Genomic DNA, 23,949 nt, shown 5'->3' with positions numbered 1-23,949 from the left:
TCTTAAGTGCATTATAATCCATTGCGGTTATGTGCTAACTTTGGTTTGGCTTTATCAAAACATGTCGTGTAAGGTGTCATACGATTTGGAATACTATCCCCTCGCCAGTCCTGGTGACGGGGATAGCATCCCACCATTCTAGAGGGAGAAGACATGTTACTTTACTAAAACGCTGTTAATCCTAACCAGAGCCTCAGCATCACAAAATGTATGCTGCTGCCACCGACACAAGTCTGACCTCCTGCTGCTGACTGAAACTTGGCAGAGGAGGCCTGGACAAAGGGTTTCCTGTCGCAGGGAGGTGCTACACCTCCCCAGACAGGAGATAGTGTATTGGGGCAGGGAGGGCTGAAAGAAACACACAGGCTTCCCCTTGCATAATCCGGTCAAACCGGTTCTGGGGCACACCAGCCCCAGTCCCAGCGCGACCCTGGACAAAGGGAAAGGTTTGTAACCACCCCCTTCCTGGGTCCCACCCAAAGGAGGGACCTAGTAGGTAATCCAGCCCACTAGATTGGTATAAGAGTGGGAGCAGTGCTAGTGCACACAGATTATCCTGACTGAAACTTATTAAATGAAACTCTGGACCCTTCGACATCCTACTCAACGTAGAAGACTGAAGAATCTCCCTTGTGGTCAAGGAGTGACCACCCAGTGCAAACAGGCACCATCCAGCACCTCGATGTTTGCTTTGTTGCAGTTCCTGCCGGAACTCGAGCAACAGAGATCAACAAGACCCAGCGTGCCTGCCTTCTAACAGCCCGATCCACAGACCCTGCAGAGCTGAGACCCGTGGAGGCAACCTGAAGCGTGGGGTTGGCCATCTTGGAAAGACCACGAGGTGCTGACCGTGCTGCTCCCGAGGCTCCCTCGAAGCTGTGCATTGGGGTTTGAGAAGCCCCAGCCCTGAGTCACCCTTGCACTGAAGCTCACCCCTCTACACTCACCAAGTGCTGCGTGGGGCCCTTCTGCATCTTTTGGCTCAATGCAATGGTCCGGTCGCTTGCCCATTGGCTAGCGGCGCCAGTACCAACGAACCTTTGAATTTGACCTGCCAGTCCGGTTGCTCTGGACTGGCCCTCGCTCCCCTGAAAAAGAGCACCCGCTCTGACCTTCCTATTCCGAGTAAGAAGCGATCTTTGAATCCTGCATAGGTTGCGCTTGCCAAGGTTTGTTTGCTCCAATCCGGAAGCTGACACCGCCGACAGCGAGAGCCTTTGTGGGGCATCTTGTGGTCCCCTCCTGGACATCCTCGGTGACCCAGAGTTCACGTGGCAGCGGAGACAAGCTTCTCAACAACCACCTGATTGCGCCCAACATTGCCTGGTTCCTTCCTGGTTCCACCCTGGTCACTGCTGAGTGACCCAGACTCTGTCCCCTCTGCTTTCATCTACTCTTCATCTTCGATCCACCCTTGGATCGCACCGGACACTTCTCTTTTGGCCGCCTGCAGCATCTTCATCTCCAGGCTCCATAGATTCACACGACGAAAGACGACACAACTTTGCACCTGTGCACCCGCTTCCTGTGGGTGAGGTAACTCTTGAACGCCAGTGCTCCTGAATTGGTATACACCTCTAGTGTCTAGGTCTAAAGTTTTGTCCTTCTAGGTTAGTCGGAAGACTCTTAAAACAGTAACTCGATAACTTTTACGCACCATTGACTTTGCATTGGTGCATGTGTGTGCTTTCAGCGCTGCACCCGAATCCCGTGGGCTTTTCCCGACTTCAGCATTGCTAGTCCCGATTGCTCCCAGCGATTCCCCAGGCCCTAGGTCTGACCACTGTTTGATTAGTGATACTTATACCACTTTTTTAATATATGGTTTGCGTGGCCCCTCGGCCTCATCTATAATTGTGCAACTTTTATATGTTTAACTGTGCTTTTGTTTAAACGCTTGTGCCTCTGCACTCATAAAGAGTACAGAGGATTATTCTAGTAATAAATACATATATATTTTATAATATATAACTTGTGTGGTGTCCTTTCATTTGATATTACAGGATTGTGATTGGTAAAACAGCTTGCTTAACACAACCTCTTGAGTTAAGCCGTTAAGGCTGCTTAGTTCATGCTACCCTTAGGATAGCTTGTCTATAAGGTTGCCTTACAACCAGACACCATAAGGGAATGTTTGGACTGATACAAGGTGCCCCCAGAATTGGAGACATCATATATCAGGCCAACTTCTCACAAAAGTGGACATAGAATCTTCCTGGGAATGTCTCTCACAGAGTTTGGGTATACAAATCCAGTACCAAGACATCTTGCACAGCAATAGAATGGAAGTTACCTGGCTTTTATTAGACTTGTTCCTTGTGGTACTTTGGCCCTAATGCAATATGTGTGTCATGTGATCTAACACAATGTTGTGTTGTACCCAAATCATGCTATCCATCCTTCACATTGGCTAATTTCTCATTGTTTATGAACTGGATATAGGTGTTGCTGTGCTTCTTCATTGTAGGCCAAATGTTTGTAGCACATCACTGACACATGTTTGTGGTATTCTACCAGATGCAAGCAACACTGGATTGAAAAGACTGTGTGGTCAGGAACTAGTGTTCTGACATGTGTCTGTTTATTTGTTACTTTGATGTATAATTCCTTTCATGAGGTTGTCAAAGTGTCTCCAACTGATGACATAGCCCTAATTTGTTGTTGCCTATTGTGTGGGATATTGACAGATGTAGCCCCTCATTCCGTATTGTGAGATTCGGCAAGTGAATGTGTGATTACTGACCCAGTATGATTGAAAAATGTCTTATTTGTTATGTGTCTGACATCATGTCGGCCTATGATTTGAACTATTGAATAAAGAAGTCATAAGCCCTGGTAGTTGTATATATATGTGTTGTTATGGCATGGTACTGATCCTGATTTTTACATTTCTTTGTATCCAACACATTAATGCTTCCAGAAGTCCATAATTTTGACAGTGCAAAGTTCACGTGGTAGTACATTTACAGTGTTATTCATGAGAATAACAATAGGTGACATTGCTTTGGTGACGTGTGTTTTTATTTGAGTGAACAAGCCTAAAATATCAAGTAAAAATTAAATTGTGACAAGAAAAATTTGCACTTTTCATCATGGTGGATGAATCAATCATAGTAAAGCCCATTTGTTCTGGAGTCCAAAGTCTAACATACTCCTCCTATCAGATATGGAAAGATTGGCAGGATTAGTCAACAAAGTGAATGTGTAGCACACACAGATCAGCATCATGGGCAAGTTTTCTTCCTGGCAGTGGTTGGTGACATCCTGAGCTCTTGGGTTTTTGGTGGATATCCCCTTCCTCTGACAAAGCGGGGATCTGGAGTTGCTGAGAGAGGGGTCTTAGAATGTGTATCATCCTCTGTCAGAGCCTTCCTTCTTGTGGCAGCAGCAGATATTGATGGCACAGATGTACTTCAGCCACAGGAAGGTGTAGATGCAGGAGGAAATCCCTGCAGATGGTGGTGTTTATATGTTCTTCATCCCCCTAACCAGTGGGGCTACCTTGGTGCAGAGGCCGCCACCTTGGTGCAGATGCTGACCTCCTCTGTGTGGATGCGGTCACCTCAGTGTGGATACAGGTAACCACAGTGTGAATGTCAGCAACCTCCTTGTATGTGTCCCAGTGCAGTTCCTTCATTTCCCTTGTCTGTTCAATTTCTGGCCCATGATACTTTGGGAGGGAGTCCTGGAAGACTCCCAGGACTTTGGTGATGGCAGCCTGGGTGTCTGTGTCCTCAACAGGCTCCCACTAGGGGTCCACAATTACCCTCTGTTAGAAATGGGATTGCTGGTTGGCTGAGGCATGTGCCTAAGCCAGTCAGAAACCACCACTCTAGTCAGGGCAAGGGAGTTACACTCTGAAGATAACCCCTGCTCACCCCCTTGGTAGCTTGGCATGAACTGTGAGGCTTATCTGAGAGGCAATGTGTAAAGCATTTGTGCAACACACTCACACAGCAGCGACACACTAGGCACACCACAATAGAAACTCCACACAAGGTTATTTAAAAATTGCCTTTGTATTACTCATAAAACACATTATAACGTAATATCATATATACACTGTGCCACCAGCCACTTAGTATGACTTTACAGTGGATTATATACACTACAAGGCCAATCAGGCCACTGTCATATCCATCAGAACTTACAATTAGTGAAACCAACCTGTGACCAGTGTTCCCCTGAAGGTGTGCACCCACACACTAAGAGCACCTGAGCGCGCAGTGCTGTGTGTGTGGCGCACACACACGCCCAAGAGCATTTGTGCCACCACTGCAGTGCAAAAAACAGGCATTTCAAACTTGTAGAAGAACTGAGAAAGAGGCATTTAGCAAGTGCTCCCTCCCAAGGAGGGAGCACTTGCTAAATATCTTTTGTTTTCTAGAACTCCATCCACTCCGGATCTCCGACCGACCCCTGCCCTCACCACGTCTTCAACAAGGCCGACGCTGTCATCGCACCCCACCTGCGGGACATCATCAACACCTCCTTCGACACCGCGACCTTCCCGGAGAGCTGGAAGCACGCCGAACTCAGCTCCCTACTCAAGAAGCCATCAGCCGACCCCACCGACCTCAAGAACTACCGCCCCATCTCGCTGCTCTCGTTTCCTGCAAAAGTCATCGAGAAGACCGTGAACAAGCAGCTGGCCGCCTTCCTCGAGACGAACGGATCCCTCGACCCCTCGCAGTCTGGCTTCCGGGCCAACCACAGCACCGAGACCGCCCTGATCGCAGCCACCGATGACATCCGAGCTCTGCTCGACAACGGAGAAACAGTGGCCCTCATCCTCCTAGATCTCTCCGCGGCCTTCGACACTGTCTGCCACGTACCCTAGTACAGCGCCTCAGCAACGTCGGAGTCCAGGAGAAGGCACTGGAGTGGATCATCTCCTTCCTCGCCGGAAGGACACAGAGAGTCCGCCTCCCTCCGTTCAGATCTGAAGCCATCGAAGTCATCTGCGGCGTTCCTCAAGGCTCCTCGCTCAGTCCAACCCTCTTCAACGTCTACATGAGCCCCCTCGCAGACATCGCACGCCAGCACAACCTCAACATCATCTCCTACGCCGACGACACCCAGCTGATCCTCTCCCTCACCAACGACCCCGCCACCGCCAGAGCTAACCTTCACGAAGGATTGAAAGAGGTAGCCGAATGGATGAAGAACAGCCGCCTGAAACTGAACTCGGACAAGACGGAAGTCCTCATCCTGGGATCCTCACCCTCCGCCTGGGATGACTCCTGGTGGCCCCCCGCCCTAGGCAGCGCACCCAAACCAACAGACCACGCACGCAACCTAGGCTTCATCCTGGACTCCTCCCTGTCCATGACCAGACAAGTCAACGCCGTCTCCTCGTCGTGCTTCAACATCCTGCGCATGCTACGTAAGATCTTCCGGTGGATCCCCACAGAGACCAGGAAGACGGTCACCCATGCCCTCGTCACCAGCCGACTGGACTACGGCAACTCCCTCTACACTGGAACCACCGCCAAACTCCAGAAGAGACTCCAGCGGATCCAGAACACCTCAGCACGACTCATCCTGGACATCCCCCATCGCAGCCACATCTCCGGACACCTGAGAGACCTGCACTGGCTCCCGGTCAACAAGAGAATCACCTTCCGACTCCTCACCCACGCACACAAAGCCCTACACAACCAAGGCCCAGAATACCTCAACAGCCGCCTCAACTTCTACGCTCCCAAACGCAAGCTTCGATCGACCGGCCACGCCCTCGCCGCCGTCCCCCGCATCCGAAGAGCCACCACAGGGGGACGGTCCTTCTCCTACCTCGCCGCCAAGACATGGATCTCCCTCCCTACCCACCTCCGCCTGACCCAGGACCACCTCGCCTTCAGGAAGCAACTCAAGACCTGGCTGTTCGAGCAGTAGCGGACCCCCCCCCCCCTAGCGCCTTGAGACCCTCTGAGTGAGTAGTGCGCTATATAAATGCTTTGATTGATTGATTGATTAGAGTGCGGCTGTGGGGTGTTTTTGTTTAAGCATTCATTTTAATTGCAGAGCCCGTCACAAGCTGCAATTAACATGAATGCTTTAAACAAAAGCACACAATCTGCTGCAGCCAAACTCTAGAAAGCAAAAGAAATGCAGCACCTGTTAGGAGTCGGTGAGGCTGGCGAGAAAACTTGACATGTGTGCTTGTGCAGGAATCCCTGTCCCGTTATTTGTCCCTATCCCTAACCACCGTGAATGATAGGTGTTTTTAGACGCTCCTTAGCGCGCGTAAAGAGGCGCGTCGGAACGTAGCCGTGGCTTGGCTTACTGTTCCAGTACCACGCCCCCTTCCTACTTCCTGATTTTCAGAACGCGCTTGCCGCAGCGTTTTGCAGCTCCCTCTTGGCGTTCCATGACCATTTCGTCCTGCATCCTGTTGCCGGTAGCTTACGCTGTGTCCAGCTCTCCCCGTGCTCTTTTGGCAAGTTACTAGCCGGGTGACGGCATTTCTCCTTCGAAGCTCCCGGGCAGGCGCTGGCCGTACTCCCTACCTTTTCCCACACATTTTGCGGGCGTCCTGCTAGCTCGTGACTTTAGCCCCTATCTCTGTGGCAAACAGAAGTTACTCTTTTTCTTTCCTTTTGTGCATTCCTTCTGAGAGTGAGCGCTCTGCCCTGGTTCTTCCTCAGGGCCGGGTGTCGCTCCTCCTGATTGTGTGACTGCTCCGCTGTTCTTGCCCCTTGCCCCTTGCCCCTGCAACACCTCATTCCTTTTCCTTTGTTTGTTTGGGTGTGTGAGTCCTTTGTGAGTTCTACCCTTCCTGGCCTGATTATTGGGCCTACTGGATTACCCCATGAGCTACAGAACTCATCTTTACAGCGATTACGACCTTCACTTGGGGTAAGATTTCCTGGTGACAATGTCAATGTTTTGAGTATTGCTTGTATGCCTAGAGTATATGATATATATATATAGTGCATCCTGTTCTTTTTCCTAGCCTGGACCACCACTTGAAGTACTTCTTCCTGTATGCTGACCCCCTCGTATGAGAAGAGTGGTGGACACTCCTTGGGTTTTTCCCTCATACTTTTAGGGGACAGTGGACAGGAGTGTGTTCCCTATCACATTCTTGCTTCTGTGTCCTGGAGGTAGTGGGATTCTTCTTCGTTCCTGTGGAAACTGGCGAACTCGCTAACAGCACCAAACACATCATGTGCTTTTAGCAACACCTAAAAGCACACTCTGTGTTGCATTTCTTCTCTTTATAGAGCGGGGCTGCGGGGTGATTATGTGCCTTTCTAAAAGCCCCCACCCGCCAGCTCCGCTCCGCCAGCCTCGTACTGCCCGCTGTCCCCCGCACACAACGAACGACCTCCGGCGGCAGATCCTTATCCTACCTCCCTGCCAAGTCCTGGAACACCCTCCCTACCCACCTACAGCAGACCCAAGACCTACTCACCTTCAGAAGACTCCTCAAGACCTGGCTCTTTGAGCAATAGCGGCACCCCCCTCCCCTCAGCACCTTGAGACCCTCACGGGTAAGTAGCGCGCTTTACAAGTACTCTGATTGATTGATTGATTAAAGTGTTCATGATAATTGCAGCTCATGAAGGGCGCTGCCATTAGCATGAAAAGGTTAACAAAGGCTCACAATCACCCCCCAGCTGTGCACTATTAAGAGAAGAAATGCGGCTTCGGGTAAGTTATGTTATATGAAAGTTAAAGAACGGTGATGGATTAAACTCAGATCAGTTAACTGGGGGTAAATTGATACTTGTATAACGCACTACTCACCCGCAAGGGACTCAAGGCGCTTGTAGGAATACCACTGTGGAACCCATCCTGGCTTTCCCTGTGAGGCGTCCACTCCTGGGCACCCCAAGGTGGAGGCCAGGCACCCTTAGCATTTTGGGGGCCGTTGTGGAGATTAAGCAAGCTATTGCCCAGAGTTGCAGAGTGGGACTCCATGATTGGAATAGGCACCGAGGCGAGAATTATCAGGTCCGTGGAATTTTTAGCCCAAGACCTGCCGAGGCGGGTAATTGAACCCTGGTCCCGGACTAGACCTCTGCATCAGGGTCTGCCGCTCTAACCATTGTCAACACTCCGACCATCATCCCCTTTGGTTTTTCTATATGAAATTTAATGAACATATCAGGGCTGGCAAGCACCTGGGGGGCTGATGGTATTGGGGCGGTGTGCAGGACTCGTGACACTGTAGGCAGAGTCTGGCCTGGCTTGTGCCCTGGAACAAACCTGCAGCCTACGACGCGCCCCTCCTCACAGTGAGCATGGCTTGTGAGGGGGAGGAGGGGTTTGCACAGGATGTAAAGGCGCCAGGTCACAGTTCCATTGGTGGTGGGCGTTCAGGGGAAAGAGAAAGCTGCAGACCCACCACCTGAAATCAGAAATGGCAATTGACCTCCTCCTGACCTGCGGTGACTGAAAACAAGATAAGGTCAGAGCTGCCTGGAATGATGATCCATGTGCTGGTTTCGGTTTCGGCAGGCTAGTACTGTTGTTTATATTTCACTGGGTTGCCACGTGGTCCAGCCAATACACAGAGCCCAAACAGACCCCGGCAGCTATGGGAAGCCTGATAACAGCTACAGACCACAAAAGAGATAAATACCGGCTGGTGGACAATAGCGGTGCATGATTACAGGGAGGTGGGGGGGAACCTATCTGATAACTGCTGCACGCTCTCCTTGCACCGCAGGCACCAGGCATTCCTTATGGTTTTGGTGCTTCTCACAGCCCCGGGCCATGTAGCAGAGCCCCAGCTGCCAATAACTGGAAATGCAACAGGGGGCACGTCCGGGAGCGAGAGAGCGCTTCCCATGACTTGGCTCTCCCCTTCGTTGCTCAGGCCATAAAATAGAGGGAGGCACTGCTCACACTGCAGGGCACAAAGCGCTCCTCTCCTCACCTAGCACCACGGCTTCTGAGTACTGCAGGGCAGGATCACCTAAGCCCTGAAGGGAACGGATCAAGCGCTCACCATTGCTGTGCCCCAAAGTCACAAGGGGCAAAGCTGGTCCCAGGCATGTCAGCTCACAGGGCCCTCTTGCAGAGGGGAAGTCCTTCATGGCAATTTCTCCTGATCAGCTTTGTAAAAGTGTAGACCTGCACACCTGAATCAACAAAAGTTTTTAAATTCAAAATGTATTAATCAACGGTTGGAGAGCTACCCTGCTCGGGGTACTGCCTGAACCCCCCACCTTGAAAAATTGTACTGTCGAGGCCTGGGAACACCCAGCACCCTCAAGACTCCAGTATAACATTCCAACCCCAAGACTCCAGTATAACATTCCAACCCCAAGACTCGATTATAGCATTCCAACCCTCTGACAAAGGGGGAGCCCTTGTCGTGATGGACACCGCATTTTATGAACACAAATTTGACTTTCATGTTCAGGATCAGGACACATATATACTACTGGATTCAGACCCCACCAATCAATTTGCACAACTGTTGGAAACGATAGTCAATAGGGCAGAGGCAGGTGGACTTATTAATGCAAACACCAAGAAATATTTGCCAATGATGACCCCAAAGACACCACATATTTACATGCTTCCGAAGATAAATAAGCATGCGACTGATCCTCCCTTTCGTCCCATCGTGGCAGGATGGGGATCGATACATGAGCCTACTGGACGTTTCATAGACTACCATCTGCAACCTTTAGTACAAGGGTGGGAAACATATGTGAAGGACACCACGGACTGTCTCATAAAACTTGAGAGAGTAAGTCATCTCATCAATGACAAGACACTGTTCTGTACAATTGATGTAGTGGCATTATATACGTCTATTACCCACAATGAATGCTTGGAAGCAGTAGAATGGAGATTGCTGCAGTCTGATATTGACATGGTCTTTAGGGTATTCCTCATGGAACTATTCCACTTTTCCCTATACCACAGCTCCTTTACTTGGAAAACACAGTACTATTTGCAAAGGACTGGCACATCAATGGGGTTCCCGGGAGTCCCCTCATATGCTAATACTTTCATGGCATATTTTGAAAACACACACATCTTACAAGATCCCAGATGGCGCGATCACACGTCATTGTATCTTAGATTCATCAATGACATTTTGGTAACTTGGAATGGAAGCAGAACAACTCTGGGGGAGTGCATACATGACATGAACTTGAAGAACCCTAGAATAAAATTCACCCACAATATTCAACCAGGCATGATTCAGTTCCTGGACATTGAAATGTGCAAAACTTCCGAAGGTCTTTTCACAACTGTGTATCGCAAACCGACCGATGTCAACAATGCCTTACATTACTCCAGTGCACATCCGAGATCACTTAAAGACCATTTAGCTGTCTCTCACATAATACGCATCAAAAGAATACCATTAGATGTTATACTAAGTGCTAAGCTCATAGATGATCAGATTGAGCGATACAAGGTGCGAGGTTATCCAGATGCAGTATTAGAAACAGCTAAAAAGACAGTGGCACAACAACAACATGTGGAAAGGTGTGGCTCACTGGTTTGTTTAGAGGTGTGGCTCACTGGTTAGAGGCGGCACATCTGTAAGCAGAGAACGGCCCGGGACCAGGGTTCAATTCCTGACAGGGCAGGGTCGTGGACCAGGGGTCAACGGACTCGATAATTCTCGCCTCAGTGCCTACTCGAACCAGGGAACACACTCGGTAACTCTGGGCATTAAGCTTACCTCATCTCTACAACGGCCCCCCACAGACGCCAGGGATGCCTGGTTTCACCCTGGAGATACCCAGAAAGGGACCATCTCACAGGGAAAACCAGGACGGGTTCCCCAGCGGTCTGCAGCGCCAGGACACTCGGTTAGAGTAACAGTGCGTTTTACAAGTACCCCACATTTAAATTTACAACATACTTCTTTATTACAGAAAGCCACAAAGCCATCTAATAAACGGATGGTATTTGTTCTGAAACAATCATCTCAGGCAGGTCTAATTAAAAAAATTATTCGAAACAGATGGGAGATAGTCGTACATGAACCTGACTTCGAGAACATTTTAGAGGGAGTGCCCATTTTTCCTCACAACCGTCCCAAAAATCTGAGGGAAATGTTAAAAAGAAAACACACACCACAAAACACTGAATACAAGGAAATGTGCAAAAGTTGGAATTGTGGTCAGTGCAGCAATGTAATACTGGGCAACACATTTACGCACCCAAAGACAGGACTATACATAACATTGAAACATAATTCTGATTGCAACACTGCTGGTGTAATCTACGCCATCCGGTGTCCGTGCGGACTGGTGCATGTGGGGAGGACCTCCAGGAAGGTTAAAACACGAATCATAGAGCACAAAAAGTACAATCCGGAATAAACATCTCACGTTGAATCTAGCTACACAATGGGTGCAGGCTTCACACAACATTCCACAATTTAGATTTACAATATTGGAAAAAGTGGATGAAACAATGGGTAAAGATTACCGGACTTCGCTGTCTCGCAGAGAGACAATTTGGATCAAATTTCTTGGTACCATCAGCCCAGGGGGTCTGAATGACCAGTATGAAATGTTGTGCTTTCTTTAAAGTTGTGTTCCCTTGATTACATGTAACAGAAATGTGTAAACATAGCGATGCTACACAGTTACCCCTTCATTTACCTTACTTCGATTGTAAACGTCCAGCATGAAATGTTGTGCTTTCTCTAAAGTTACGTTCCTTTGATTATATGTATTTATATGTAGCAGTAACAGAAATGTGTAAAGACAGCAATGCTGCAGAGTTACCTCTTCATTTACCTTACTTCGATTGTACAGGATTTGCACACGATTACACTCACAGTATTTATGAAGACTTTTATTCTTTCTACTCTTTTCTTGCACTTTTCGTGTTGTTTTCATGTTGTTTATCAGTTCGGTTGTAGCGCCTATTGAAAGACAAGGTTTATTAGATTGAGGTAGGAGGATTATTTCCTCAGTGAAGAATCAGTATATAGGGCTTGCCCAATAAAGTTTTGTTGAAGACTTGGCAGAGTTGAAATAGGAGGGGTTTTAAACTTGTCATGTGACTAAGGGCGGAAACGCTGAGTTAGACGCATACGTTGACGGCTGAGAAAGAAAGACAGAGGCAACCGTTAGGTGAGTTGCGATGGACTTTGTGTTTATTGGGCATATTTTAGTATGCTTTACATTTAAGGAAGAGTGATTCATGGAGGCTTTTTGTTGCAGTTTCTTAGAAGCGCGTCTGCAGAAGATAGTTTGGTTCAGATTCTGTGGGTCTTGAAGTGCATCGGTGTTTGCACGGCAAAATCGGATTTGCATGTTTAACATCACCAAAGCTATCACCCTCGTGTACCGTTGGAGCCTTTAAATCGGTAAGAGAGACTAGGTGCATGGAGATAATGAGTTGCAGCAATAGAGATGTCAGTTGTATTCACTCTGATATTGTTCTTTGTTCAGTATTAGATCCGCTGGAGATGGCGGTTGTGAGTATCTTTTAACAAATACAGGGCACCATTGAATCACAAATGAACGCGGCACGTAGCATGACTCACAAGCACTTTTTTCTTATGACAGCACCGATAGTCACTGTGGTAAAGTGCCTTAATGATAGGGTGTCAAACTTTTTAAACAAAATCTTCTTTTTTCTCTGTAATGCCATCACTTTTTCAAGCACAGTTTTGTTTTGAACACAGCTTCATCACATCATTTTTTTTTTTTCTGTAATTTTTTATTGTATAAAAAAATATATATTTACATGGAGCATGGTATATACATGGGTGGAGAAGAGGGAAAAGGAAAGGAGAAGAAAAAACGCCCGGGGGGGGGGGGGGGGTTAGCTGTTTAGCTTCCAGTCTCATTCAGCTAGTTCGATTGCTAGTCTTTGCAGTTCTGCTTGTCCTTGTCGTCTGCCCCCCGTCGTGTTGCTTGGTTGCATCTCTGTCCCACGCCCGGAGGATGGAGAGGATAGAGAGGATAGGGGAAGATAGGAAAAGAAAGGAGCTCTGCAGGCTGTTTCCCTTCTGTATGCCCTCGGACCAGCTAGGTGTACCACCTCGTTGATTGTCTAGATTGCCCACCTATGGGGGTTTGTGCGATTATACGTAGAGGTCTAGGGAGCCCCACATGTTCGACTGCCTGTGAGTTTTCGGCAAGTGTTTTGCTGTAATGTTGTCAGCCCCCCTCAGGAAGGTGATCCAGTTAAGCCATGCCTTTGGCGCAGCTTTCGATGTGTCTTTCCAATTGCTTAGGACGGTTTTGCCTGCAGCCGTAAGCAGTAGGTCAATGAGGTCGCGTTCTTCTGTGCTTGTGATTGATGGGGATGTGAAGCCCAGGACTAGGCTTGTAGTGTAGGGGGTTGTACTGGGGTAGATTTAGGGTTTACGGTAGTAAAGTGAACTTTGTGTACTGTAGAGGGTCCTGCAGGTACAGTGTTCTAGGATAGTGTAGTGGTGTTTATATAATGTACAAGGTCATGCTAGGGATAGTGTTTTAGGATTTAAGTGCAGTGGTGTTTGTATACTGTAGGTGGTCATGCTGAGTACTGCAATGACGTTCGACTAGTGTAGAAGATCGTGCTGAGGTACTGTTCCAGGGTAGTGCAGTGGTGTTTATGTAGTGTATGAGGTCATAATAGGGATAGTGTTTTAGAGTTTAAGGTACTGTAGTGGTGTTTGTGTAGTGTATGGAGTCGTACTGCAGTAGTGTTTTACGTTAGTACAGTAGTGTTTCACTAGTGTACGGGGTTTATACTGGAGTAGTGTTCTACGATAGTACAGTCGTGATTGGGTAGTGTAGGAGGTGGTGGTGAGATAGAATTAATGTTTAGGGTAATGCAATTGTATTTGAGAAGTGTCCAGGGTTGTGCTGCGCAGTGTTTTATTAATCATGGGTAGTACAGCGGTTTATACGGTGTAGGGGGTCATACTAGGGGTAGATTTAGAGTTTAGAGTACTGCACTGGTCTTTCTGTAGTATAGAGGGTCGTGTTGTGGTAGTGTTGTAGAAAATAAACTGGTGTTTGGGTAGTGTTGAAGATTCTGCTGAACTATATTTAGGATTTAAGGTAGGAAAACCGCAACATTCTATTGCCAATAACTTTGGCGTCGATTGATGAATCTTCTTGAAATTTTCCAAACTATTGGCCAGCTCAGTTCCGCTCCTTCCACCACTATGATTTCCTACACTACCCAAACACCACTACACTATTGTAAACCCTTAATCTACCTCCAGCATGACCACCTTCACTACTTATTCACCACTGTACTACCCTAAACTTTAAATCTACACCAGCAGAACCTCCTACAGTAGCCAAACACCTGTTTATTTCCTAGAACACTACCGTACCACGACCCCCTACACTACACAAACACCACTGCACTACCTTAAAGCCTAAAATGCTATCCCTAGCATGATCCCTTCTGGTACATAAATACCACTGCTATATGCTAGAACACAACCCGAGTATGACTCCCTATACTACCTAAGCACCATTTCACTACTCTAAAGCTTAAATCTATCACACCAGGATCCCTTACACTACCCAAACACTACTATAGTATCTTACTACTGTATTTATAAGGAATATTGTGATTTGTCTAGAATCACACAGTGAGTCTGTGCATTTAGGATTCAGTCTTAGAGAAGTATTTCGGCAGTTCATGTGTCCTTATGTGACCCCATGAGCAGGCCTAGGGAGTCAGGGTGTGTCTACCCTGCCCCCTTTTCACATTTTGCACACATATTTCACTGACTTCCTCAGCCTTGCTTCTACGGAGGCACTAAATGGCTGCCAACAGTTCCTGATTTTTAATGTTTACAACCGCTTGACAGCCACTTCAACACATCATTAGGATGGTGCGCTTATCCTACGAGGCCAATCCTCTCACAATCCGCGGATCCTCCGCGCCTAGAGATATATAAATGACTTTAACCATAATTTTCAGAGAAACTACTGAACAGATTGAAACCACATATGCGAAAGGCATAAGTCGGAACTGAGGACTACCTCTCTGCCAAATTTGGTGTAATTCCGTTCAGCCGTTCGGGTTGTAGCCGTGGCTAAAGGTCCTATGGGAAATTGCTTGGGGAAAACACGTTTTGTGACTCCCCTTTTTTCTTGGCCCCCACTTCACCAATCACCCCCAAACTTTAAGGGAAGGGGCAGAACTGAGCTGGCCAAAAGTTTGGAAAATTTCAAGAAGATTCATCAATCGATGCCAAAGTTATTGGCAATAGAATTGTTGTATAGTCCCTTGTTCTGTTGGCACCATTTCAAACTTTAATTGTTGGTTATCTTCCAATTCCTTTTTTACCTATGCTTATGTCTATAATGGTAAATCGCAGAACTTTGTAAAATTATCATTATGTTGTTTTTCTATGTTTCTACTGTTCATTTTTGAGCTATGTGTTACACGTTTTCTTTGCACTTCCTCATGTTTTTGTTTTCTTTTAAATTGGTAACTTTGGTATATCAATGTTTTCTTTCCTTTTTTGTCTGTTGGAGCCACAATCTGTACTTCTCCATTTAGGTGTTCCGCCACCCTCACAATCTACAGGGAGTTTCAAATCATATCCATATTGTTTCAACTGCGACTAGGAATTTTCTTTTTCTACCTGTTGTCATTCATGTCTTTGTTAGTCTGGTGGGGATTGACCACCACTTCTTTTTTTCTTTCTTTACTATTACTCATCCCTGTTTTTCTTTCTTCTAGATGTTTTACATAATATGCGTTCATTAAGTCAATTGTTTTTAACCATATTATTTTTAATGAATATAATAAATGGAATGTACAGTAGTTAACAAATCCTATCCTATAGAATCTTGTCACATTTGGCAAGCCTCAAATCCCATCTATTTTTATTTCAAGAAACACATCTTTCTGATATTAGGGTTGTTACCTTTAAGAAGCATGGATCGATGAAGTTTTTTTCTCCTCCTCCGTCTCTAAAAAGAATGGTGTTGTGGTTATTTGTCACAAAAATTTCCCTTTTCTTTTATTTGGCAAGAAAATAATTCAGAGGGATGGTGTATTTTAGTTAAACTCAAAATAGTATGTGTCCCAACTCAGCTGGATCAGCTTTTTTTGGAAACTAATTTCAAAGAAAATACTTGAACATTCTGGTGATAATTTCTTACAAGTTGTGGATTGTAGTCAATTAAGGGACCCTTTCTTGCTAGACATTACTCATCTAGCAATTGTTCCTAACAGTGCACTAAGGCATTTAAAAATACGTTTTCACAGAGCTCCCTATCTGACTTCTGGAGATTACTTAACCTATATCTTCGAGAGTTTTCTTTTATTAGACAACTCAAAATTCTCAAACTAAAATTGACTATGTATTTTTAAATAAAAGTATGGTTTAACATTTGGTTAATTGGGAAATTGGCTAAATGCTGATTTCTGAACATTCACTAGTTTAGACAGACCTAGAAATTCTGCAGTGCAATAATAGGAAATCTCATTGAAGACTAAATAATTTCCTGCTTTCAGATAATACTTTCATTACTACCTCGGAAAACCTTGTCAGCACACATTTTGATAATAATAATAATAAAGGGGACACACCTTTCTACGTCATCGGCGATGCGTTTAACGCAAACTCTTGAGATTTTATAATTAGTTATGTTTCCTCCAAAAAGAAAGATATAGAAATACAATCTATTCTTGACATTAATTGGTTAGACCATAAATACTACACTCCTAAGTATAATAAAGCTGATCTGGATGTGTTGATGCTGGCTAAAATACAGTTTAACAAATACACTACTGAAAATGTTTGTGGAGTTCTTCTTAAAATCAATGCTAGATATTACAATGGGAGGAACAAAGCTTGTTCTTTATTGGTTAATTATCTGAAATGCAAAAGGGAGATGTCAGCTGTAAAATCTACTTTGAATGACTTGGGAGAGAAAATGTTCAGATATTCTGAAATTGAGCTTGTTTTGCAAACTACTACAAACATTTACACTTCCTATTTCTCTACGCTTAAGAAAAGGAATACAGGCAGTTTATATTTATGTTCTCTAGAAAACTCATTATAAATTGAAGAGCTATACTGTTCTCACAAAAGACAAAGCACCAGGTCCAGATAAAGTCACAGTAGAATTCTATTTGCAATTTTCAAAAATACATTTTCCTATCCATGTAAGCTGAATAATCACTTCTCTTTTTTAATGGTTCTGTGGGTTCTTTTACAGAGGATATGATTTGTATTATACCTAAAAATATTGAGATTTATCTTTGTCCAAGAACTATAGATCTATTTCTTTAATTAATACTGATTATAAAATATTTGCCAAAAAGCTTTCCCTTAGACTAGTTAGTTTCATACCAGATTAATTAGCTGGAACAGTCTGTTTTTGGTGAAAATTAAGCCTGGGCAAAGCACCACGCTACGCTCGTGTAGTTTGCGAAGTTTGAGCTACTTCGCACTACCCGAATTGCATGTAGCATAGTGCAAACACGCGTAGCGTAGTGCAGCGGTCATTCGAAGGGCTAGCCGGAGAGAGTTCCAGAACCTTGGTGCACTGCCAGAGAGAATACCTGTTTCAAGCAGAGTTCTTTCTTGAATGTCAGAGGCTTGAGCAGGAGATATTTGTTGTTTCTTGATCCCGTTTTCCAACCAGTTAGGTGGCAGAGGAGTTGTGGAGGGCTTTATGTGTAATGGTTGCAGTCTTAAGTTGGTCTCTAGCATTGATGGGGAGCCACTGAAAGGTATATAGAATATGTTGCTTTTATTCGCAGCCTATTGATGGTGCTAGAAATAATGCATATTTATGCATAGAACACTTTGCGTAAGCATTTCATTAATCATAAACAACTTTTTGATTACAATATGTTGTTTATAAAGCAGAGCTCCGTTGCTGTTGAACTAGTTTATTCTAAACAGAGGCAAATAGCTGAGCATGGCGAAGAAATTAGAAAGAGCTGGTGTAGCAGTTGCAAATAAAGAAAAATGAAAGTAGGACAAACAAAGTAAAATTTCATAAACACAAATTTATGTTGAGCACTGGAAAAAGCTCAGATTAATCTATGGTACTGCCTTGAACATTTTCTCTTGTGAAATGCCGAAATGCTTGTCACTTGAAATAATGAATATGAGTATTAAGACACCACATGCCAGAGTTTTCATTTACTACACTAGTGCATTTTCAGATTTGTAGTCTTCATTTCAGCGGTGGTCGCCATATACAACAAGCATTGGCATAGACAATAGGTCTCGCCTTTGGGACCTTATGTGTTTAGCCATGCAACAGTTGATGTTGCACTAAGGATATTGTGCTGCATAATTAAATACTTATAAGGTCCCAAAGGAGAGACCTATTGGCTATGCCAATGCTTGTTTATATTCTTTTGTGTTTCTGTTCTATGTAAATTCAGACATTAAATGCAGTAATTGTGTTCCTCATTTGGACTTGTATTAGATTAAGTATATCAAACATAGGTTCAGGGGGTAGATACATGCCAGACTTTCAGGATAGGCACATAAAATACAATAAACCTAATGGAGCTCTAATCTCCCCTTGATCCTCTACCTCTGAAAAAACTGAAGGAATGCAGAAATAGCCTTCTTCCCCCTATGCTTGAGGTTATGAACAAGTCTATTACCCAGGGATCTTTCCCCCCGGTATGGAAGAAGGCAATTGTGAAACCGCTTCTTAAGAAATCGTCCCTTGATCCGGCCCTTTTGAAAAACTTTAGGCCGATCTCCCTTCTTCCAGCTCCCGCTAAGATGCTTGAGGCGCATCTGAACTTTCATCTGTCCTCCTTTCTCGATTCCTCTGAATACCTAGATAACACTCAACACGGTTTCAAAAAACACCACAGCACAGAGTCCGCTCTCACTTGTGTGGTTGATAACATCCGACGCAAAGTGGACTCTGGCCAAACTACGGTTTTGGTTCTGTTGGACCTCACGGCCGCGTTCGACACCCTGTCCCCCGCCATTCTCACATCTCGGCTGAGGGAAGTAGGTGTTACAGGACCGGCCCTGAGCCTCCTAAATTCCTTCTTGACTGAAAGGGAGCTGAGAGTGATGCTTGGGAACCACCTCTCCCCTGCCAAGTCATTGCAGTGTGGGGTGCCACAAGGGTCGGCCTTAAGTCCGACCCTGTTTAATATCTATGCGGCTCCCCTGGCAAGACTAGTTAGATCTCAGGGGATGGAGGTGGTGTCCTACGCAGATGACACCCAGATCATGGTGTCACTCGCTCACACCTCTGTCAATACATCTGCCGCCAGTTTCAGGGTATGCATGCAGTATGTGGCTGACTGGATGACTATAAATTCCCTCAAACTGAACGGCGAAAAAACGGAGGTGTTGATCTTTGGGAAGGACCAAGATGTGTGGTCGAGTGAGTGGTGGCCTTCTTCTCTTGGCATCTGCCCCACTCCCTCCCAATCTGCCAGAAATCTTGGTGTAATATTTGACACCTCGCTTTCTATGTCCCTACAAGTCAACAGGACCGTGGTCACCTGCTGGGGTGTGATCAGGATACTTAATAAAATCCGCGGGTATCTTTCGCCCCAGGCGCGTAAACAGGTTGCAGTCGCCCTGGTGGGCTCGAGGCTAGATTACTGCAACTCCCTGTATATGGAAGCCAATAAAAGCCTGTTACACCGACTGCAGATTGTGCAGAATGCTGCAGCACGCTTTGCCTTGGATCTTCCGAAAGCCTCTTCCGCCACTTTGGCCAGGAAGGACCTTCATTGGCTTCCCGTGCAGCACAGAATCTCTTTTAAAATTCTGTGTCTGGCTTACAGAGCATTGAAAGAAGGTCCCTCAAGTGCTATTGGCTCTCTTCTAATGCGTTATATCCCTACAAGAAGCCTTCGCTCTGCGGGACTCTGTCAACTGGTTGTGCCCCGTGTCAAACTTGTTAGATGGGGAGCCAGAGCTTTCTCCGTGGTTGCCCCACAGCTTTGAAATTCCATCCCCATTGAAATAAAAACTCTCCCTTCAATCGAGTCATTTAAAAAGGCTCTCAAAACTTGCTTCTTTAAGAGGGCCTACCTATGAGAGAATAGGGCAGTTGGGGGGTTCTAGCTTCTGCATTTGATTTAGGCACCTTGACGCCCACTGGGCTAAGTTTGCGCAATATAAGAACAGTTTCATTTCATTTCATTTCATAATACATAGTTAGCTTTTAATCTGAAGTCTGGCATGGGTTCAATCCTCCTTCACATTTGATGGGCACCCCTGTTTTAGCACAATTGAGCAGGAAAAAAAGTCAGTAATCAGTTATCTTTGTTTTATCAACATCAAGAGGATAAAAGGCTGGATCAATATTGTCATGAATGATCTATGATATGAAAGTTACTCAATGATTTCTGGAACAGGCAAACTAAACCATAAAATAATCTTGCTGAAATTAGAACGTGTGACCTATAGACTGCACACATCTGTGCAGTACATGCAGAAATCCATCGAGCTACTTTGAGTATATGAACCTGTCAATAACAAACTTCCCACAGATCTCAGCAGCGAGCATGTTAACTCACTGAGCTATGTAACTGGAATTGAAATACATACTCACTTGTGTTTCTTATTTAGTCCCAACTCTCCTGTTAAAAGAAAGTTTTATGCATATACCATTACTTATGCAAGGACTTTGATATGCCACTACATATCATTCGCCGAAAGGAGCCTTACTGCATGATTTGTTTGCCTTGCTCAAGAATGATGATGAAACACACTTGTCGTGCCATAATTAAGACGGGTATACATTTCACAAGCTTGAGTTGTAAATAAGTTATTCTTCACGAACTGCCAGCAGGTATTGCCAAATTGTATTAATAATTGATATTCGCCAGCTACCAGTATTTTTGGGTCAGTTTCTAGTTTGGGTATCTGTATTTTCTTTAAGGGCACTATACTGACACTTTGTGCTTGGTTTATTTGCGTTGTGTTGCTTGCAACAAACATCTATCTAAACTTGGATGAGTTAAGACTTTTCAAGTGCCTAATCACATAAAAATCAAGAATATTTCACGAGAGTTAAAACCTATGGTTACCATGTAGTACAACAGAGAACAGAGTCGGCATTGAATGTTAAATAAGATCTATACACTAAACATCCTTCCCATAACAGCAAGTGAGTTAAATTATTTACTGATATTCTATTCCGCAATTTAAAGGTGCTGTATGGTGTTAAATATAGTATCAAATATGAGAACAAAAAGGACCCCCTGGGTAGTGGCTACAGCAGACTCATAGGGCAGGGTAGACAAAGTGTATGCAAAAAAATCCTAGGCAATCTAAACCAAAAGATAAACAAGTAACTAGACCAAAATGCAAAAAGGAACAATCAAAGAAAATATAAGTAATTGTATAAAACAAACATGCTTTTAATACACATAATAAAAATCATATAGAGAACTGAGAGCGATCAGACTATATGACCAATCAATTAAAAAGATATACATACATTTAATACATTGTCATAACATATATTGTAATTTTAAAAACAAAAGACACTAAAAGTTACTAAACGGGTGTCCAACACAGGGGTGACGAAAAGGTACTCGACGCGCGTTTCGGCGAAAACGCCTTCTTCAGGAGCCACAAATAACAATCTGAAATTATACATAAGGAATAAATAAGGTACAGTTCTTAAGTGGCATACATTCACAAGTCAAATACATTAAAATAATTAATAACATAAACAGTAACAAACACATAGTATTACAGTACATAGTACATATTATATATTGCCTAGTGCTCCTGAGTCTAAGATTTGTTACTTTGTTTCTCTCATGTCATAAGATAAACATATTTAAGAACGAGATTGTGTAGTACTTAGCACATATGTTGAAACTCCAGATTCTCGGTTTTATCATCTACATAAATCCAAGAGTACTCTATTCATGCCAAATTAAACATTCAATCACAACCCCAATGTATGAATTGATGTCAACTTACATAGGGAGACAGGAAAAAACACAGAGTTGATATCTTTGTATGAATTGCAGGTCAACGATGTATCTGGGCACGGGGGACAAATATGTCATAATTATTTATAATATTCGTAGTGCAAAAATTAGTAGAGATCAAATGAGCACGTGGTATAGGGTGGATGCAAACAACAGGTGATCTTTATTGCATGATTAGGAATCATTATGATATTAAGATATGTTATCGATATCATGACAATGCTAGGCATGCAAGGCTCGATGAGGGTTAAAATACAGTTGTATTCAATTCTACCTGCTAGAAAAGTGGATTGCGTCCTTGTTGGGACTCAGGCGTCCATGAAACAGGAAGGTTGCCAAATGTGCAACGAAAAAAAGCCCAGAAAGTCTGAAAGAAAGGTGGGAGAGATTGTCACCATCTTCCTCTTATGTAATTGTCCTGTTATAATGCCATGATCCAAATAATACAAGTAACCAAATTACCTTAGGGAATAATATCCCACAAAGAAGGTGAACTCTAATGTCGTCTTGTGATATGGAAATCGTGTAACGTTTGAATATTGGGCATACAAATTACCTAAGAAGACCAGACGGGTAAATGTTTAGGACGAGTATCGTATATAAGATGCCTGACATGCTGAGTAACTATGGAAGTACGTGGTTCATAGTCTATAAAATTACCTGCAAATGGGTAAAAGTTCCACTTAGATAGGAGAAACACTGGGCTAGGAATGCAAACAAACGATGCTGGCTGGCCGTATTCCAGCTATTTGCTGTGAAATAAAAAGATACAGAGATACCCCCAACAGGTCTTTAAGAAGAAACAGTGTACTCGTAATATATTAATCATAGTCGTAATATGGCAAATGGCATATGCACTGTTACCTGAAACTTTGATTCCAAAGAGTCTCGATGGTAGCAACTTCTAGGTATAGGTTCTAAGCGTCTTGGCGGCCAGCTGATATGCTTTAAAAAATGCTACCTGAAAAAATGGTACATATATTTATCGAGTGGCTAGTCTAGTAGTCTTCAAAACATAAGTAATTGTATAGAAGACCAGATGGCTGGCTATATACCTGGGTAAAGTAAAAAAATCGCCCAAACTTTGTGTTAATATCAAAAGGGAACTTATGAAGCTTGTAGACAGGCGAGGCTGTGTATAAGTATCTCACGGGCTATGCAGCTGTTAATAGAAAAACGCCCACATTAGAATGGTAAAAGAGTGGCAAATTCTCGCCGAACTTACTAAGGGTTAGCAAAGCTGACATGGGAAAGGGTTAATAACCATTACCTTCCGTAAAGTAGTTGGTTCCGAGGTGTCTTAAATTGAGAACTACTCCTCGGGGCATATATTTCGTTATAGGTGCCGTTTCAATAATTGTGGCAATCTACAAAGGAAAACGCAGCCACAAATCAACTGGTACTGCGTACATGTGCCAGGTATCAAAGGAGTATACGTACGGGCATATTTCACAAGCGTATACAAAACGGAGCCCAATAGAATTATACGTTACATTCGTCTCTACCTAGGCTGCAGATACCTAGATTCTCACCTGCTAAAATAAACTACAAAGCCGGATAAAGCCTTCAGAATCGTGACAATGCGGCATGCCGTGGATCGAGTTTAGTACCGGCCGGCCCAGTTAAATATGGTGCCAGGTGGGAGGAGTTCGTATCACCTGGGCAGGCTAATAGAGGTGGACGAAAGACTCAATATGGGAGGAACGGGTCTGTTATTTTTCCTTACATAATGTATTATAACTCGTCTAAAGAGCGATCTAATTCTAAATGTAACTGAAAATCGGCAATCACCAATACCGACGAGAAAATACGGGAGAGCTCTTTTATTACAAAGAGGTAGTCTTCTCGAAACTATGTGATAACACTGACAGCGCCATGTCCTGTGATGATTATTACTTGGAAAAATAAGAACTACTTGGACTATTCACGTTTTTGTAGTTAACCACTGAAGGGGGAGCAGCCAACACATGAGGTGCTAGATAAACCCCATAGCTTGCTAAAGGAACCAAAATTAGGAGGCGGAATCGCAGAAAAGACAAATGATAAAAGATGATAGGAAAACGTTATCAACGGAAAGAACTAAGA

The sequence above is a fragment of the Lissotriton vulgaris genome, chromosome 8 (assembly GCF_964263255.1).
Source record: "Lissotriton vulgaris chromosome 8, aLisVul1.2, whole genome shotgun sequence".
In the NCBI taxonomy this organism is placed as follows: Eukaryota; Metazoa; Chordata; class Amphibia; order Caudata; family Salamandridae; genus Lissotriton; species Lissotriton vulgaris.
The sequence above is the reverse complement of the archived record's forward strand: the minus strand, read 5'-3'. Positions refer to the sequence as shown.